Here is a 22,363-nt window from a genome sequence, read left to right as displayed (position 1 = left end):
CCTACGGCCGTCGGGCGATCCGACCCGCGGTCGGGCTGGGACCGAGGGTGATACGGAATACCCCGTGTTGTATTCTATATATAGTTAGGTCACCCCCCCCCCCCATAAAAACATTGCGCCAAAAGTTGAGCAAATTTTTTGTCCTTGAACAAAACATTTTAACAACATTGATTCCAACGTCCGAATCCAGTATTCGAAGCTTCGATAGTGGCGCACGCGAAGCGCATTGGAATCATTCGATGGAAGCCCATGCAATACGATTTCGAAACCGGGCAATACCGTGAAATATAGACCGGTCCAGAACACCCGTATCGAACGTTATTCCTGCCCAGGTATGACATAACACATTAAACATAACAGAACACATTACACGACACATTATACACTGGGCAACCCTTGATAAAAAGGACGACGCAATAAATATAATCTAACCAAGCAATATACAATGGACACAACATATCAAACAGTCCATTCTAGGATGACGGGCCGTTTAGTTACACTCCCGTTTCAATAGGGCGGTAACCTCGCTGCGACCGAGTGGTTTTAGAGTACTGGTGCTCAATGTATGCCATGATAAGAAAATTAGCTTTTCATGCTTAAACTTTGTGCGTTTTTGTTGCCTTTTTAGTAATGGTTTAACATATACACGGATAGAGACGTCACATGAACAGGAACAGTGACTAACTTTATGTAGTATAAAATTGATATGTAATTATATTATATTAATATTATATTACATAAAGTTAGTCACTGTTCCTATTCATGTGACTTCTCTGTGCCTGTACATGTACATCTCGCCGTCGGGCAGTAAGCTCCGACGAAGACCTGAGTTCATGTTAAAGGTTATGAAATTGCGTGACTGTTTTTGAAATGATCACGCTGCTACTTGAATGCATTGTGGTGCAAACGTAACATCAGGAAAAATGGTGGTGGCTTTTGGAATGGAGGTAGTATAATTTCTGCAGACATTACTTTTATGCATTTACCAAAATGAGCACCCTCGATGTAGAAGGTTGGGAGTTACAAAATATGACAAAACAATTTCATTAGAACTTCACGGACCAATAGTAACAAATCTCTATTCCTAATGATATATGTGTAACTTTAAAAAAAATTCTATATACGTCAGGAAAATAAGGAGCACTTTGCATTCCTTGATCTGAGAATTGAGGATTTGTTCATGGCTTTGCTTGTCTGTTATCAGACGTAGTCCAACATTACTGCAATTTTGTTGTGAAGACTTTAATCGCTATTGCCATACACGCTGTGATCAAGCGCTCACCAAAAACCTTTCCATCAGTTCTCAAGTTGGAATGACCCGACGTCTAAGTCACGTGACCTGAACGGAAGTGTGACGTCAGCAACAGGTCAAAGGTGCCCAATCTGGGCTAAGGGACTACTGCAATTCATATATCTTCTGCATTCGATGTAAGATGAAACATGCCATCTTTAAGAATACTTCCATTACGCAACAATTGTCATTCATTAATGTGCAGAATGAGTCTATAGGTTATGCTAGGTTTATTCTCATTGGTAAAATGTGGTATCTATGCATTTATTCACTAGCATCTTTCATATTCAGCCTCTCACCTTTTTTTTCTGATCGACTGATGACCCAACCTTACATCTCTGTCACGTACCTGGACCCTTTGAGACCAGATCTCGATCGATTCGGGGTATTTGAAAGTCAGTCTAGAGGCAATGTGCGTAAAATACACTGTATAAGAGGACCCAGAGGAATAAACCACGGTTATACAAACGATCGGGTTGGTCGCAGGATTATGAAGAATCGTATGAATGCGTGGACAGAGGAGAAAAGGAATTGCTGATTTAGGTAAATTCTTTTGGCCAAAAAATCGTTTTCATTTGTTTAACCAGAAATATGATGCAGTTAAGTTCTCTAGATTTTTAAATCAACACTTTTGATATTACTTTAGATGACACTTTTATTCATTTTCCGTTTCAAAAGCACAAACAGCAATGAGAAAAGGAGAAATGTTTTAACCAGTACTTCCAGAACCTTGAACAAACACTGAAAAGAAACACTTCGTCTACTGCATGCCTCATAAATGCTTACAACTAGATAAACTGGATTTCCTTTTATATATGCACTCTGGCTATGAATTTGATAATTTCTATGTTTAATTGTCGTTTTGTAATAAACAAATTGATACATTACAAGCTCCACAGGAAGAATAGCTTTTGTGACTAGCTAAATGTGGATCTAAATGAAGTCAAAGCTCTGTCTTTAAACTCTATAGCGACATCCTATAGACACTCTAGGTCATGACTGTTAACCTTACGGGACCACATTCACTACGTGTTCAGTCATTACCGTGCACAGCACATTAAGTACTGGAATGCCTAGGGAGACATTGATAACTGTTGGAAAATGCCATTCACATTCTAACCATTACTTCGGACACGAGTTCCTGATGCATATGTAATCAGATGATGGTTTGGCGTGTTAGAATTTAGATAATCTGTCCTTTTATGGTTCTTTTTCGTGGTAGAGCCGACAGCCCAAACCATTAACATTCGAAGTTGGCCAGACCCTCTATAGAGTAAATTATAGATAGCGATAGATTCGATACGTTTCAAGCTCTCTACATACCGTTTTTATATACTGTATCCTACCCCCTTATATAACTTACCCTCACAATGATTGGGATGCGAAACTATCTGTCAATGTGAAAATAGTTACATCGATTTTACTTTTCTCCAAATGAAATGTCAGATTAGGGTTAGGATTCAGATATTTGTGCTTCTCGATTCTAATTTATCTGGTTCGATCCGACAGCCAAAGACATTTGGTATTCGAATTTCTAGAGGGCAACTTTTTTTTTTTTAACTACATGTTGCAAACCGTTTCCACACTGATTTTATATATTGTAGCCTTACCCGATATATGACTTAAAAACTACGAGTATGCTGGCTCACTTTATGATATAATTGGGATGGGAAACTATCATTCAATGTGCAAATCGTTACATCGATTTCAGTTTTCTCTAACCGAAATGCCCCCGGTGGCTTTATCTAAATGTGCCAACCTTTGGAGAGTAAATTAGGCTTTATGTTTCGGCAGGGTCGATAGATCTGGCTTCTCTTGCGTCAGTCTCCGTGCTCCAGACAACCTTTCAACAGAAACGCTGCCACCGGGAGAGGAGAATTATTATAATGATATAAATGACGGTACATTATGTTCTTTAGTGCTAAGAGGGTCCATTTACAAAACTGTGATATCTTAGACATAGTCCACACTTCTTCCATTCACTGCACAGGTAGATTCTCGTAATTGATAGAACACAAACTTTTCTTGTTTGCATTCACTTCACTTTTATCCATTTTGTATTCATGTATGTATGTATGTATGTATGTTTTTTAGTAGAATGCGTTATATAAGCAATTGTGCTTCTTGCCTAGCCTCCACCAGGCCCTATTACGGGCGTATGAATCGCAGAATTCGGCATAAAAAGGAATAATTAACCCTGGCGTAGTTAGTCTGGTAGGGACTACTTCTTGCCTGATACTCATGATATATATGTAATTGAAATTAAGATAAAAGTTACGAATGAATAGTTATATAAATCACGTGAAGTCACAGAAGTATATGATACATATATCGGATTAAAGAAACAGCATTGTTATGCATTTATTCATCAGATATTAGACAATAATAAAGCAATATTTCTGCAGGATGTCGATGTACAAGAATCGTGGTAGACGTATATGCAATGCCAATAGAAGCTACAATGAGTTTGAATTACATGTATAGAAAACAGGGCTTGCTGATAACTCTGGTACTTGAAGGCATGACTATTTCCTGTTATTTTCTGAGCTGACATTAGGTACTTAATAGTTGGTGCGTTTACCTTTTTTTAGCCATTTTGTACATCTTTTTTACATCACAAGCTATCTGCCGCCAAAACAAAATTAAGACCAAAGCACGTTCAGGTCAAAAGATTTTTAAAAAGTTCTGCTGAAATACCGAGGTCACATAGCAGGGGGCCCAAAATCGACCTTGAATTTTGCTTTCCCAACACTTACCCACATACGAAAGAACATCATAATCCATCCTGAGAATCTTGAGTTAGGCTGAATACAATAGTCCAGAAACACAGACACACAGACGCACACACCCAAATCATGGTAGACGTATGTGCAATGCCAATAGAAGCTACAATGAGTTTGAATTACATGTATAGAAAATATGCTGACAACTCTGGTACTTGAAGGCATGACTATTTCCTGTTATTTTCTTAGCTGACATTGGGTACTTAATAGTTGGTGCGTTTACCATTTTTTAAACCACTTTGTACGTCATGCATAGTCTGGACATTTTTTTTCATTTAACAAGCAGAGAAAAACAAGCTGAGGGGCTCTAACTTACACCACTTCTTTCTTACATCACAAGCTATCTGCCGCCAAAACAAAATTAAGACCATAGCACGTTCAGGTCAAAAGATAAAAAAGTTCTGTTGAAGTACCAAGGTCACATACCAGGGGGCCCAAAATCGACCTTGACTTTTGCTTTCCCAACACCTACCCACATACCAAATAACATCATAATCCATCCGGAGAATCATGAGTTATGCTGAATACAATAGTCCAGAAACACAGACACGCACACACACACACACACACACACACACACACAGACGCACACACACACACACACCTAAATCAATATCTCCATTTTTTTATTAAACAGAAGAAGAATATACAGGACACAGAGCTGATGCACTCTAGCTGTAGCTAATATCAAACATCACCTCTGAAAACAAAAATTACAACTTACATATTTCATGGAGATAAAAAGTTCAGGCTGGTTTATCACCACTGGTCCAAGACCGAAGAAAGAAAGACGCATAACCAAATATCTTGGGTTGAAGCCAGAATCAATGCCTTGTGCTGTAACTGCCATTTTCCACCTCATTTAAACGACTCCAGGTCGAAGCTGAGCCCTGCACTTTCTAATCGACCTTCTTCTCCTAGATGTTATCCTCGATCCTGTTGGAGCGCACATCCCTTGTGACATACCACAGACGAAGAAATCATAGGACGCCTTGAGAACAACTTTTCATCTGACTATAATTTTTAACTCTAAAGTATCTGCTTTTATACATCAATCTTTATATTGTTGACACGACAAAAGTACAGTGACTTCTGACTTAATTGACTAGATACAATTGATGAACCTACGTAGAAGTATATGAAAAAATCAACATGTTCAGTTTGACGTACCACTTACATGTATATAAATAATTACACTACTAGTTCTAAAGTCTAAACATCCTTTGATGTACTTATTTGCACACAGTAAACACAAGGTCTGCCCTTCTAGCTCGAACCAGCAATTAACATATCACCTCATATCCCATGATGCTTTGTCGTGAAAAGAAGGAAATACCAAGTATAATGAAAAGTAAGGTATTATGTTAATTGCTTACTCGACCTGGATTGTATACCTCGTGGTTTCAAGGCAATTTCCGTTTTACGAACACGATCAATAACTGAGCGATCCGTAATGGTAGTAAGGCTTCTAATTTGGACGTCTTTTACTTTCTAAAACTGATCTTGTCACACAACAGACCAAGTAGCCGTTACAAATCAGGTGGCAACATCCTAAGAGACTGCGTGTGCATCTTTTATCCTCTTCTGACTTATTTGATTTTTACCAATGCCAGAAGGACCAAATTGCCATTATAACGTGCTGTTATTTGACATCTGATTAAAGAAACGTTTTCACGGCTATTAAGTTAATACATCTTGGACATTATTCACATTTAAACTATTGCAACGTCAAGGTGCTTAACTCTTTCGCCGCGCAAATTTATATCATTGTTACACCTATAGGGTACTGTGAAAATCATTTATGAACGGCTGGCATCGGTGATCTTTGTTGCATTTATTTTCAATTGACCATGAAAATCTTTACTCTCCAAGCAGAGCTAGGGTTTCGGCTGGTTTTTAACGTGTTTTTAGGCGTTTTTGTCATGCCTTTGCAAGGGTTTGCGACACAACAAAAACGATGACAAAGTAGAAGGCATGACAAAAACGCCTACAAACACGTTAAAAACCAGCCGAAACCCTAGCTCTGCTTGGAGAGTAGAAAATCTTCTATTCTCTTGTGGTGTGCAAGAAATGATACAGAAATTATCACTCTTGCGTATAGCGTTGCACAATAGGTTTTACCATCCTCTAAGTCTACTGCGTTATCAGTCCGTTTGCAATCTATAGAAGCACCGGAACTCCAAGGGGACCACTACGGCCTTTACGACGTGCTCAAGAAAGCCGCCATAAGCTTCAATGTTCGCGCGATTATTGCAAATAGCACAGTTGGCGCCTGGTGTAATACAATATATTAAAGTGGGAATACAGCAAGGCGATGTAAAAGAAAATACCGTACTGCTTTCAGGATTAACTGAAACAACATACAGTACTTACGAGTTGAACATAGATTATAAAAAAATGTAGTGAAATAAAATCAACCAAGCATTGCCTGTCATGTTGTAACCACCTTGTCAAATAAAGGAAGTACAATATACGTAATATTTACCTCCGTGGGGTATTGTTTTTGGTGTGTGTCTGTTTGTGTTTCCGTATCCTTGCGGCCATCTTAACGTAAGAATATCTGTGATGATATTTCGTATGCGGGAATGCATAAAAGCAAAAATAGCTTGAAAGTTCATCTGTGTTCAACTTGGTAGAACTCATTCTGAAGCAAGTTTTAACTGTAATCGCCAACACACACAAAATACGGTAAGTCCAATTTTTATGTTGGCTATTACAGTTAAAATATTACATATAAAGGTAAAAATGTACGTGTAGAAATAAAGCGGTAGGTGCTCGAACACCACACGGTCTCACCGGAGACACTTGGAGATGCTGTACAAGTCGCGGCACTTCTCTTACCACGTCAATACAATTTGGGATTGCTGTTGTTTGAATGATTAATTAAGAAATAATCACGATGATAAACTTGGCATAGATAATGCATAAAAGTAAAAATAGTTTGAAAGTTCATCTGTTTTCAACTTTGTAGAACTCATTCTGAAACAAGTTTTAACTGTAATCGCCAACACACAAAAATTGGGTAAGTCCAATTTTTTATGTTGGCTATAACATTTAAAATATTACATACAAAAGTAAATATATATGTGTAGAAAGAAAGCGGTAGGTGCTCGAACACCACACGGTCTCACCGGAGACACTTAAAGACGCTCTGCAAGTCGCGGCACGTCTCTTACCACGTCAATACACTTGACAATCATCTGACAATTTGGGATTCTTGGTGTTTGAATAAATAATTAAACAATAATCATGATAATAAACTTGGTATGAATAATGCATAAAAGTAAAAATAGCTTGAAAGTTCATCTGTGTTCAACTTGGTAGAACTCATTCTAAAACAAAATTTAACTGTAATCGCCAACACACAAAAATTGGGTAAGTCCAATTTTTATGTTAGCTATTACAGTTGAAATATTACATACAAAAGTGAATATATATGTGTAGAAAGAAAGCGGTAGGAGCTCGAACACCACATGGTCTCAGCGGAGAAACTTAAAGACGCTCTGCAAGTCGCGGCACGTCTCTTACCACGTCAATACACCTGACATTCATCTGACGCACAACCGCGTTAGAAGCGGGCCGGTGGCATGGTAATCCATTTTACTGCGGTGATTTATATTACCGTTCTCCCAGCGCTGAGGCAATCAGTCGGAGACAGGTGACTTCACATGAGCCGAAGGATCTCAAATTACCTCCGAAAAAGGCGGAACCGTCTCCCGTCAGTGTCAAATTACAGCAAATTGCGATGTTTTATAAGCTGTAAACTATTCAACTTTAAGCTGGCATTTCAAAAGTGCTACTAGGCGTTAAGTGTACAAAGATTGATAGGAGTAATATAATAAGACTACCCGGTGCCATTTGTCTTGGTTTACTTACTTTGTAGATACAAAGCATTGGGAATGTAAAGAAATGGTTTATTGGCCGCCTTTGCTTTGAACTCCTTTGTGGTGGTAGATTTTGCATTGCAGCGCACTAATGAGCACATGTTCAGCGTACGGCCGAAACTTGGTGCAGATTTGGTCACAACCGTCGCCCGACTTGTCTAAGGAAGCGAATTAATGGCATTATATAAATGAAAAAAAAAAAATGTTGCGTCGTGCGACTAAACCTTCTTTCAGACAAGATCAAAACCGTTGCACGACGGGTCTACGACATAGAATTAATGATTTACTATGGGCAAATATTTGTTGCGTCGTACGAACAATCTTTGTTGCAGGCCAGGTCACAACCGTCGCACGACCGTCCTACGACAGCGAACGAATGACAATCCACGGGCAAGCGTTTTTTTGTGTCGTGCGACCAAACCTTGTAACCGACCTGGTCGCAACCGTCGTTCGAAGGGTCTACATGAATATTTTTATGAAATATACAATCATATTGTTTCTATGTCATAACTACATTGCATCGGTCTGAATCATCTATATCTACATTTTTATGCCACACATGGTCGGCTATATTCACAGTCTGTAAGAACATATCGTCGGGTAAACGGAGCTCGTTAGCCCGATTTCAAACCACCTGCTGTCTTGAAGAGACACTGCCAAGCCAGGACTACCCAGAGTGACTGACGGTTCCATCCAAACTTCTCCATGTTTACAGACTAAAGGAAAACTACTCTCCTGTTAACATCACAAAACCCACACATTACAGAAAAAGTGGGGAGCATTCTTCTTCCACTGTCTCGAAAAAAGAAGTCGAACCCAAATAAGATAGAATTTAGTGTTAGTATTTGAGCTAGAATAGTCACATGCTATATGGTTACCAATTGTCTGTCCGTCCTTCCATGTTTCATGTACTTGCAATTAGCCTACGGGCAAGAACCTGCCATAAACTTATTATTGTTAAGCTGAGAAACCGACCGAAGCTGTCTACCGTCTCCTGAGACGACAAGAGCCAAATAAGAACATATCATTCATATTTCTTCAGAAATAAATTTGAGGAACGAGTTTTTTGTATAAGTTTTGCATTTCAATTCATCCAAGTTCAATTTATATGTTTTGATTGATTGTGCAGAAGTCACTATATATTTATGGATAATTGAAATATTAAGGGTTCTACTTTGAGCATATAGAATGCAATGCTTGTCTTCCTTACCTGTACAGTTTCTGCTATCTCTCTAGCTCTATATATACGATCGTTACTTTTGAGTTAAGATTACTAGGAAATCTGGTTTTATGTTTCTTTTTATTGCACCAAGCAATACTTCTTTCTGATCGATCGTAGTTACGCAGTTACTCTGCGTAGCAATCTGTTTTACGAGGGAGAGCCTTAGAATAACTCAAGACGGCGGGTGGGTAGCTATAGTTTCACTACCATGTAGAGTTACTCAACGTCGGCAATCGCTTGTGTCCAAGCACTAAGGCTGATGTCAAATCAGCCTCAATTTTTGCTGTTCAAGGAGTAATGGTTTCTTATGCGTCTGCTCAGACCCCGAGTAGAATAGTCGTTGTTGCTTATAGAGTCAAGGCGTGCATACCGTGCAAACGGTCGTCGCCATTTGAAACGGCAAGAAATTATAATTCAATTGCATTTTTGAGTGCGGGGTAGGGGGTAGCTGTGAAGAAAATACGAACAGTAGGTGGTGCATGTGTGGCATATGTATTTTATTTAATTGGTTTTGCTGTTCAGCGCGCACAGCCAGGGCTGCCCAACTAGCCTGTGACTCTGCTGACAAAAGACAATACAAATGGAATTTGACATGGACAAAATGGATAACAATATGTTGTAAGTACATTAACACAAATACATGTAAATGGTCTCTACATTTGTACTAGTATCCACAGCGTCTATAAAGTGGGAATACTATCTACATCATCTATATAGAATGTACACTCCCAGTGTACTCTTTATTGCATATCGGCGATATATTCATGTAGCGGCTCATACTCAGGAACCCTGTCACACTTCACAGGTTCTTTACTATAAACACTGCATCCGCAGCTGTGCCCGGACACACTAATGCGCTAATGCAGCTCACGTGGCTTACAGTGCTATCGTGGTTTCACTGAGCTCTCTTTGGCCGGTATGTCTTTGGCCGGTATGTCTTAGGCCGGTCTCTCTTTGGCCGGTCTCTCTATGGCCGGTCTCTCTTTGGCCGGGCTCTCTTTGGCCGGTCTCTCTTTGACCGGGTTCTCGTCGGCCGGTCTCTCTTCAAGCTTTAGCCGGTTTCTCTTCAAGCGTTGTCTGGTCTTTCCTCAAGCTTTGGCCGGTCTCTCCTCAAGCTTTGACCGGTCTCTCTTCAAGCTTTGACCGGTCTCTCTTCATGCTAAGGTTTGGCCGGTCTCTCTTTAAGCTTTGGTCGGGCTCTCTTCTTCCGGGCTTTCTTTTTCCGGGCTCTCTTCTGGGCAGAAAGGACTTTCCACTGCCGGGATGATCTTTAGCACCTGCAGCTGGCAGTAGTTTGGGCGGAAGAAGTGCGGGGTAGGGGCAAACTAAACTACCGTGTTAGACTACTATCGGGTGCCTAAGATTACCCTGGCGGGGGTAGGCTTCTTCTGCCCCGAAGAGTGGCCTGCCAACATACGATAGACTGGATGTCAGGTTATAATGCAGCAGCTCGTTCTCCTGTCACACCCCACAAGTTCTTCACTTTAAGTACTGCTGCCGCAGCTGCGGCCGGACACACTATGTCAGCTTTACTGCGGCTGGCATTTATTCTGTTCAGTTTATCTTCACCGCCGCCGTGCCAAGTAATTCTGCTGAAGTTGCGGAAATGTTCAACGTCTGGGCTTTAAGATCAATAAAGAGTTATGAAAATCGTTTCCATCTTTTGAACTTTCAATTACCTTGGATACGACTTGGCAATACATTTTTACGCGAGGTCCCTCATAGGGACACTACCATGAGTTCAGACGCAGTTTCGTTTATTTTTAATGCATACCCGGTAAACCGAGTCATGGCGGAACATATCATAGGTTTGTACTGCATAGTACAAGCTGCATATCCGGACAGATTCATTTGATCCACTCACACCGGTCTACCGGAAAGCTAGGTACCATTTCACTGTTATGCAAAGTATGTTTGCTGAAGTTCTGTAAATATTGAACGTCTGGAGTTTGGATCTAGGCGAGTCTGGATCGATTACGAATTATGAAAATCAATTGCATGCAATGTACTAATATTGCTCGTGTTCTGGGAGTGGTATAATCGTAAAGGCTCGGTTAGTAGAAACTGGAATCGTCAAGAAGCAGAAACCATATTCAAGTTGTAGTATTTTCTTTATCTTTACCCTTGATGTGACCACCTTTGAAAACGCACGAAAGTGCAGCAGCCGGAATATTTTGGATACATCACATTTGAGTAGAAGTAAAATATGTTTATTTTGATAAAACTTTGTACCATTTTTAAAACATGACAAAGTGACAGAACGATGAAATGCATCAATGGTATCAACTTTCGGGATGAATCACTTATGTTCTGTCTTATCAACGGCTCTACGGTATTGGCTTGAACACCTCATTAAAAAAAGTAAGCTATTTTTAATGCGCAGCATATGTTGATGAACACCCAGGTTATTTACTACCACATGTTTGAATAGCCTCCGCTGCAGGCCTCCCCACTAGCGTTTTACTAGCGATTTTTTTCTTTTGGGGGGGGGGGGGCGTATCTGGTTGAACCCCCGTATCTGCTTGGGCCCCGTATCTGATTGGGTTCGTGGTAATCGCAGTGTGAAACCACGATCCCAAGCAGATACGCCCCCCTAACGCTAGTGGGAAAGCCTGCAACGGAGGCTAATGTTTGAGGCGTTTATCACTGCTACACGTTTCCGCTAACTCAGCAGGACGACCGACTGTTATGTCAGAGATAATGTTTGAATAATGTATTTCCGTTTACTAATATCTATCTCTCTACATGATTTTCGATGTTGCAGTATGAAATATGGATAGTTTTCTCTCTTTAAAAAAAAGGTTCATTATAGCCGGGCGATAGGTTATCAAAATCACGACAGAAGCTAAAGTTTTACCCTGGATTTTAATCGAATTTAAGACCCATGTTGAGAAAACGTGTTTAATGAACGAAGAGATGTTTTAAAATCCACCTAAAAAGTTCTAGATTGCCCAAAAAAGCTTATCCGCCAAAGAATGCTTGTCTTGTTACTTCTCTAAGATTTAAAAACCCCTTTCAAAACTTTCGCCTCCGATATATGGCTTCAGTAAATTGAATCCTGAAGATTTCTTACGTATGTCAAAAAGAGCATATTGCCTCTAACACTTATGCATGGTTCTAATGCGGCAAGAAATCATCAAGGTGGCAGGTAGCCATATTTTTTTTCTCAGATTCACTCTATCACAAAATTCACTATTATCAAACTATTCTTGGGCAACCATTCCATTACCGAATAATTGTTGTATGACTTAGTACCCTATGGGTCAAGTCCTTTCACCATTTTTGAATTTCTGAATGTTTTAAATGTAATTTTGCCGGATTCCCATCCTCACCATTATCATATATTGAGTGGGGAGGGCGCGCCACCTTGCAGACCCCAGGCTCTCCAAGCTCTTATTGTCCTTGACTAGACTTGTGTAGATCTGCTCTCTGAACTATTGTTATTAGCCCTAGGAGTATGTTTTTTAATTGTGTAATTTTAGCGATAATGTAGCAAAGATTCTCCTTGAGTGTGCAGTTTTAGATTGAGAGTAAAAGTGATCCCTTATCTTCATCTGTGCAATATCAGTAACTGTGCACTTTTTTAATAGAGCTGTGTATGTACAGCATCGGAATCTTATATGTAGTTTTAAATGTATGTAGTCAACGAGGTTTAGTTGTAGACCTGCCTAAGTTATGTGATATTAGTGGCTAATTGATATGCAAATTTACATTGTGGAGTTAGCACAAGTGTCAGGAAGCTCTTTGGTCACCAATGCCGTATTGATATGCAAATTTCATTGATGACCCAACAATTGAAGGAATTAATTGTCTCTTTTACCTGATACATTGCGAATTTACGATCCGCCGGCACCCATCGTAGGGTATAAGACTGTGAGTGCCATAGCGATCCTATATTTGGATTCAAAGATGACGCTCACTGTCAGTCTGTACATATTATATATTGCTTGCCTTTCAATAACCTTACCTGTATGCAGAAATGTTAGTGGTGATAGTCTATCTCTTATCAACTCAGAAGTAAACAGGCAGCTAATCAAATACAAGCCGTCTGATGGCTCATGGACTGTAATAAGAACACAAACAGTACTGAAGAGATGTCTTAGTTGGAATCAAGTCTGTATTAACAAATTGTTCCCACATGTCATGAGGACAAAGTCTAGTTGTGGTTATGTTAATCAGGCTAGTTCTCATAAACTCATGTTATGTGTGATGATACTGCTCTGTGGAGATGTCAGTTGTAACCCTGGCCCAATAGATTTACATCTTCCTTGGAAGGGACTGCACATTGGGCATTTAAATATATGCAGCTGGAGAAACAAAACACAGGACATAGAGGAACTACTAGACAACAACAAGTTGCACATACTCGCCTTGTCAGAAACTCACTTGGACTCAAACATTTGTGACAGCGAATTGTGTGTAGATGGCTGAACTGTCATTAGGAAAGATAGAAATAGACATGGTGGAGGAGTGGCCATCTTAATCCGTAATAGTCTTCCTTGGAAACAGAGACCAGATTTGGAGGAGGAAAATGTGGAGATGCTCTGGATAGAGGTGACTCTGCCACAAACAAAACCTATTCTAATCTGCTGCACTTACAGGCCTCCAGGCTCATCAATACAAACTCTCAACAACTTCATAGTTTCGACAGATAGAGCAACGGACTCACACAATGAGGTGTTCATTCTGGGAGACTTTAACATTGACTGGTCTAACCAGTTATGCCCCTTGAGAGAGAGGCTGGTTCAAGCAGCAGTAAGGTGTAACCTTCTACAGACGGTGAAGGAACCCACGAGGATTGGTACGAATAACAGAGGTCAAAGAACGGAAACTTGCATTGATCTAGTATTCACCAACTGCTCGGAGAGATGCACACCAGTATCCTCAGTTCCCCTGGGATTCTCCGACCACAATATTACATACACAACAAGGAAAACAAAGGTTCCAAAGGCACAACCTCGAGTAGTCGTGAGGAGAACATACGGGAAGTTCAGCCCTGAAGACTTCCAGCGTGACATCGAGATGGCACCCTGGCACCTGATATACAATGAATCAGATGTGAATATGGCACTTCATGTTTTCACAACCATCCTCAGTGACGTCGCAAACAGCCACGCACCTGTAAAAAAGCGAACAGTGAGGTCCAGTCCAGCACCTTGGTTAGACGACGAGCTGAGAGAATTGATGCATCTCAGGGATGAAGCAAGAAGAGAATCCATCTCCTCTCGCCTGGAATCAGATGTTCTTGTGTACAAAAAACTCAGAAATACTGTCGTAAAACTAAATCGGAGGAAGAAAGCCGCATTTTACAGAACCAAACTGGAAGAGGCCAAACATGACCCTAGGTCACTCTGGAAAACACTAAATGGTATGCTGGGTAAAGGCCGAAGTCAGCCAACTTGTGCAGTTGAACAGGATGGTGTTTACCTAACCAAAGCAGAAGACATAGCGGAGTACTTCAATCATTTCTTCACTCAAAAAGTAGAATCACTGAGAAATGGGCTAACCTCACAGATGAACGACAACTTACTTACCTTGATACAGAAGAAGATCATGGAAAACAAAGACTGCAACTTTCAGTTCAGTCCAGTGCATGTTGAAGAAGTGCGCTCACACCTGTCGTCTCTACCTGATGGGAAAGCAGTGGGTCTGGATAACCTGGACAACACACTGCTGAGACTAGCTGCCGAACATATAGCCCAACCACTTAGTTACATAATAAACTTGTCTTTCACTACGTCTGTTTACCCAACTGAATGGAAAAAAGCTAAGGTGATTCCTTTGCCTAAGTCTTCGACTACCCGCTTAAGTGGACCGAATGCTAGACCAGTCAGTCTACTCTCAGCTATGAGCAAAATAGCAGAACGAGTTGTATACAGCCAAATCTCCAAATACTTTCTACAGAACTCCCTGATGACAACCCACCAACATGGCTTCAGGAAAAACCACTCCACATGCACAGCTCTCCTACAAATGGTAGATGACTGGTACCGTAACATTGATCATGGAAACCTTGTAGGCGCGATCTTCCTTGACTTTTCAGCTGCATTTGATTTGGTTGATCATGAATTCCTTCTTAGCAAACTACAATGTTATGGTTTCGACAGCAGTGCAGTAGAATGGATGAACAGCTACCTTTCAAAGCGCTTGCAATGTGTTAGCTATAATGGCTCCAACTCGTCTTTCAAGGAAATCATATGTGGAGTCCCCCAAGGGAGCTGTCTCGGACCCCTTCTTTTTAGCATTTTCACAAATGATTTGCCATTTGTCACAACAGAAGCTACATCAGTTATGTTCGCTGATGACACATCTGGCTATACATGTGCACCGTCTGTCTCAGCGATCACATCCACCCTGCAGAGGGAGCTGGATCACATAAGTGACTGGGTGCTAATGAACAGGCTATTCCTCAATGCTTCCAAAACAAAGTCAATGGTAGTTGGAAGTAAACCCAAAATAAGAAAGAATCCGGTACTCACCTTATACTCGAATGGCCAACTTATACAGCAAGTTAAAGAAACAAAACTCTTGGGCAGTACCCTTGATGAGTGCCTGACTTGGGACAGCCATACAAAAGTAACGGCAAGGAAAATGGCCTGCTCACTGGGAATGATAAAGAAATGCGCCACCTACCTGGACTCTTCACTGCTTAAACTCCTCACAGAAGCCCTCACACTTTCACACATCGATTATTGTTCACCCGTTTGGTCTTCTACGTCACAAAAGAACATTGAAATGCTGCAGGTTATGCAGAACAAAGCGGCGCGCCTTGTTCTGCACCTTGACTATAGAACCTCTGTACTACACCTACATGCGTCGCTTGCATGGCGGCCCGTCAAAGAAAGGCTACAAATCAACACCGTGACCCAGTTCCGGAAGATACTCACCACACAACAACCTGCTATACTCTACCAACAGTTGTTTCCAGTTTCACAGCAGCACAGCTACAGGACTCGCAACGCCAGTAAAAACACTTATAAACTTCCAAAACCAAAAACCAATGCTATGAAAAAAACCTTCATGTATAGAGCAATATATATGTGGAACAGTTTGTCGCATCGAGTACAAACCGCACCTCAGAGTAGTTTCAGGCAAGAGATGTCAAAGAATATGTGTATTAGTTAGCTAATTTTAATGCCGTAATGTTATGTAGCCTGTAGGCAATTCTATGTAGTCTGTCTGATGTATTTTCTGTGTATCATCATACTCCAGGAAGAGTAGCTTCATACTATGTATGTAGCTAATGGAGCAAATAAAGTATCCAAGTATCCAAGTTGCCATAGGGAAACAGAGGGAGAGAAACAATAGATATTGAAGTTTTAACCAATAAAACTAACTATGGTTTAAGTTGAATTAAAACAATGAGGCTGTATTGGTTCATCACTTGAGGGAGAGAGACAATAAATATTGATGTTTAATCAATAAAACTAACTATGGTTTAAGTCAAATCAAAACAATGAGGCTGTATCGGTTTATTTCATGCTATCGCCACTCGTATCTTACCCCTATAACTCCCACGGTCGGTAGACAAGGTGTGAGACCGTTAGCTTTACGACATGCCGATATCATTAAACATAGCAGAGCGGCCGTTTCCCAATCACTGCAGCCGCTATTACAGACCGGCGGAGGAGAGCCGAGCCAGGCGGAATGTCATCAAAGGTCGCAGCAAAGCCCTCCATTCCCGCTGATAAGACTCTACAGAGAGGTTTGGGCGAGGTTTATTTCTGCCTGCGCTGAAGATTGGTTGCATTGTAAATGCGACATGAAGCAAGCCGTCATTCTGGGGGAAATAGGCTCCTAAATCCCGCGGTGTATCCGTCCATACATTTCCCTGCCTGGTAATTTGGCTGATATATAGAAGGTCCTGAACTTCTCCGAATACCTTCGCAGTGATTTCGCCGCTGGAATGTATTACTGTGTGAACTTACAGCCGGATAACAAATGGAGGTGTGAATGTTACTTCACTCGAAAAAACAATTCTCCAACAATAATGGTTCTTGGTTGTAAATAAAAGAACTTTGCTTTTCCGTCATTCACTAACCTAATGAAATTATTCACGGAAGAATGGGTGTAATAATAATGATTAATAGCACATTCCTGCCTAAAGGGCTAAATGCACAGATGACCACACGTGGTCTATATGAAGCAAAATGCAAAACATGAATTGATTAAATGCTACGTTCTAACATACTTTGTCCATTATATGTTCATTCTTACATGACATCAAGTAATATAAAAGTGTCATGCTTTGACATTTTGGTACATTTCTTGTCTAATTCTATTGTAATGAATACGGAACAATAGCAACACTGGCATGGCAATTACGCTGTGTATGAAATATGGGCCAATTCTTACCTTGGTCTAAGTATAAGAATGACAATACAGCTTGAGCAATAGTGCATTTCAATGCTTTATTAACAATATGATTGATTAGTAACTAGTTGTAAAAACTAAGATTACCATTTCAGCTAACTGTGTTTTGGGATTTTCTATAACATAATCCAAATGGTTGATTGTCTTGTATGTTGAATATTTCATTTCCATGCTGCACAAGTGGCGGTGAAGATATAAGTCCTATATCTTGAGTCCGCCGTCACAATGTCTTGTCCCCATCGTAAGTTTGATGCTTTGTGAATGACTTAATAAAATTAATAAAATCATATCACCACGACTGCTACTTGTGATAGAAATCCTGTGATGTGCCTTTAACTCTTCCAACCCATTTATTTTCAAAACCTTCAATTGCTTGAAGACAATACCCTTCCGTTTAAAAGTAGCTTTAGAAAAGCTATTTTCCACTTTACCTAAGTACGCATCTAATCTTTGTCTCCTGGTATCGTACGTAATTCCAGGCTGTATATATTTCCATGCAGTGCCATTGTTTTCAGGTTTAGTTGCAATTAGCCCCCGGGCCCGGATTTGCAGGAAAGTTATCACAAAGCTCTTTAGAGTGAAGATGGAATTCTGATAAGTTGCTGATTTACATGCAACAGATCAAACTGTGCGCCGATAATTTATGATCTGCTGTACATGAATGTATATTTTGGTAACTGTATTGATAGCATTCTATGAAAAATATATATAATGGCTGCTACGGCATTTTCACAGCTTTAAGAATACTGATCGTTAATTACAAGTTTTGTTACTGCCTTTGTATCATTACCAAACCGCCGTACTGTTGTACGCAAACATTGTTATAAAACAGGTAACATAGATTCCTAAATTTACAAGATACGTAATTTGGAAAGAGGAGATAATAAATCATGAGAATAATTACAACGGCAAAAGGCTGCACTAAGGCATTCATGCATAATTTCATATATGTGACATTTGCAAGTTAAGCCCCTGCCACATTGCCTAACACGACCTCCCGACCACTCCGGGTCTTTTGGGAGCAGGGTCAGCTGTGCTTGGCCGCTGCTTGGCGAGGTTGGCGCCAACCGAATGTTCCAAAATGTTTAAAACATTCGGGGGTAGTTGCGAGTGGACGGAAAGTCCGAAATGGGTTGGTAACTGGTTGATAACTTAGTTGATACTCTTCTAGCTATGGAACGTGGTTGCATATGTTATTCATATGTCTACTATTAATGAAATATGTACATTCATTCGGAGGCACCCGGTATGTATCGATGATAAAACAAATGTGAGGTTGGTCATACTGTCATTATGGTAACTAGCTAGGTAAAGGGTAAAAATAATTTCATCTAGTGGAGATCTACAGTTGAAGAACTTAACATTTAATAACATTGAAATAATTCTGTACATTGACAGTGCTAGTAAAATCTGTTCGAACTAAAAGGGGCATCAGTTAATCCATCGATTAATTAGTCAGTCGATCAATCTTAGTCAATCAACTGACAATGTAATACAGAATCTCATGTTGATCTCATGTTGATTCTAAAAAGATTTTAGTATTGATAACAAACTTCTTTCTACACAACTAAGTGTTTTATTCAAGCCGACGTTTCGGTGATCGTCAATCTTCAGTATTGCCCCGAGGAAGGGTACAGAAGGTCAGCAAAACGTCGGCTGGAATAGATGCCTTGGTTTTCTACAAAGAACTTCAGGTATTTAGTGACTTGCCAACCTGCTGAAACAATTCATGAACATTTTGATATCCATTATATAGAACCATTTAAGTATTTGATACAAATAGATATGTAAACAAATTGATAGGTAGAATTATACGTAACTTACGTTACAAGGACATTTGAGTGACTTGTATAGACGGGCAGAATGATTCAGAAAGGACATTATCAAGTAGTTAGATATTAGTTAGAATAATACGTAACTTACGTTACAAGGACCATTTCATTGACTTGTATAGACGGGTAGACTGATTCAAGAAGGACATCATTAAGTAAATAATATGTAGTTAGAATAATACGTAACTTACGTTACAAGGACATTTCATCGACAGCTTGGATAGACGGGTAGACTGACTCAAGAAGGACATCATCAAGTAGTTAGATAGTTAGAATTATACGTAACTTACGTTACAATGACATTTGATTGACAGCTTGGATAGACGGGTAGACTGCTCCGGGAAGGACATCATGTCACATCAGTCATCGTTAATGGGATTCGTCGTGCACATCTACCGTCAAATGCAGCCTGTCTCTTCATAACTACGAGTATATTGATTGAAGGATGCTATCGTTGGCCTGTCATGTAATATTGATGGTACAAGGGCCCCTTTTCTATATCGGGCCGGTGCTTCAGTCATTGCGTTGAAGCCAAGATGTGAGGCTTTGGGTTTGACCCCTTCACCCGATGCCTGTCTCGTCTCTTACGGGCATCATACGCTGCATGGAGAGGGAATAATTGACGACGACGGACCGGTTTCTTCGGGTAATTTGGCACAAGTAATGCGACCCGCGACGTGTCCCTCAAATCCATCGGCATTCCGGAGGGTGGAAGACCGGTTAATAGGAATATGCCATCCGAATGCTAATGTCCTCGGATTGCTTTGTGCAGGAGCTGACTTGGCGCTGTGCTTGTGGAATGTTGGTTTAATTCAGCTTTATTACAGCAAGGTGTAAGTAAAAGAACAGAGGGAACAGGAGGCTTGTTTTGTGTATCCCAGTCCAATAAAAACTGTAACAGGCGATAAAAGATGATAAACAAGAATTAGTGGAATCCACAAATAGAATTACATTGAATAAACAATAACGGCAAAGAATAATTCATTGTCAACAGAAAACAATAGTAATAGTTTATTAGTCTGGGCAAAGACTGGTCATAAATTTTAGGACAATTCTTTTTTTTTCTCATCGGTAGATGTTCCTAGCAAATCAGGTATTTCAAAAATAATATTATAAATGAAATGATATATGTTGTACACATTAGTATATTAGTAATCTGAACAAAGAAGTACAATGCATACTATACATTCTTATCATAAACTTTTCGAAGCCCTCGTCTGTTAACAGGGATGTGAATTACAGAACACTGTAAATGCATTTAAGTTCGTGTGGTTTATATTTCGCGCTAAGGCGAAAATTGAGCGTTCGCGGTGGTTTTAAGCTCGCTGCAGCGCTATAGTGACACACTGCTGCAGTATTGGATAAAAATGAAAAATGTTCACGGCGGTTTTAAGTTCGCGGTGAAATGATCGCCGCGAACATTAAACCACCGCGAACATTTCTGCATTTACAGTATTCTATTTGGAATTTCGTGACTAAGATTTCGAAAATTTTACGTCCCTTGACAGAGGTGGACAAAAAGAAGACTCGGCAGGTTTTTACCAAGGTCGGTCGGGTAACCAGAAACACACAATGTTTTTACCTAGGTCTATGATGTTTGATAATCATTTTGTTGTTAACCGGAGGTGATGCCTCTCACAGCTTTCTTCTCGCGTCATGATGAGTGCCTTCAGTTTCGGATGATAATTACTTTCCCCTTATTTGAGGGTACACTTGAGGGCAACATCAATTCTTCTAAGTATGTTTGTAATCCTCCCTATTAATCAATGGAATTAAACGACTGATGTGTTTATACTCGATACCAGCGTAGAATGTAGACCGTAGAATATCACCTCTCTAAAAGTCCACACCTAGTACCGCTTGTTCCAAAAATCGCACAGTATTTTTCGGGAAATATTTTCAAGTCTAATCAAGGCAAAGTTGGAAAGATATGGTTTGCCAGCAACGTTTGGATGAATTAATTCTTTATTCATACGCTTCAATTTTTGACCCTCATTGATTTTGACCTTGGGACGCCTAAGACTTTGAGTTATTGACAAGGATTTTGTTTTGACATATAGCGGATTTCATTTGTTGTACTGAGTGTCGTCCAATTTTGTCTCCATCGAACTGAATGTAACATGTCTTCTCCTGTATAGTCTCCGCCTTCTTGAAAATCAACGTCTATAAGTTGAAGGGGCTACCCAGCTGTCTTGTAATGAATTAAAGAACATTTTCGTGCGCCTCTATCCAAACAAGGTCACATACCAGGGGGCCAGAAATCGACCTTAAACTTCGGCTTCACAGCACCTGCCTACATACCAAAAATCATCGTAATCCATCAAGAGGTTCTTGAGTTATGCTGACTACAGTAGTGCAGAAACACAAACAGACAGACAGACAAACATACAAACAGACACACACACAGACACACCCAAAACTTTATCTCCATTTTTCATGGAGATAATTAATATCAAATGATTTCAAGTGTATTTTGATACATTTGAGAAATCAATAGACGCATTATGGTTCATTAAGATGATAGATGTTTGATACGAATTGTAGATAAGAATCAAGGCTGATGTGTTAAATAATTTACATCTGATGCCGTTTGTAGTTGAGCGATGTGTAATACGTCATCACAAGACTCGATGCGCGAATGAAAACGAAACATTTACCCTTGGAGTCTTTCCTTTTGTGTATATGTTATTTTCCTTTATCGCATGTATGTGTTTATGCTATGATTATGGTATGTGTTTTTCTGCCTGTGTGCATGTCTGTGCATTTGTATGTGTTTGTATGTGTATATGTGTGTGTGTGTGTGCGTGTGTGTTTGTGTGTGTGTGTGTGTGTGTGTGTGTGTGTGTGTGTGTGTGTGTGTGTGTGTGTGAGTGTGAGTGATCGTGTACATTTGTTTGTGATTAAGTGTGTGTGGTATTATCTAAGACCATAAAAAGTGTCGTATGCTATTTGATAAAGTTAATAAGCTGGTTGAAGTG

The sequence above is a fragment of the Branchiostoma lanceolatum genome, chromosome 1 (genome assembly GCF_035083965.1).
Source record: "Branchiostoma lanceolatum isolate klBraLanc5 chromosome 1, klBraLanc5.hap2, whole genome shotgun sequence".
In the NCBI taxonomy this organism is placed as follows: Eukaryota; Metazoa; Chordata; class Leptocardii; order Amphioxiformes; family Branchiostomatidae; genus Branchiostoma; species Branchiostoma lanceolatum.
The sequence above is the reverse complement of the archived record's forward strand: the minus strand, read 5'-3'. Positions refer to the sequence as shown.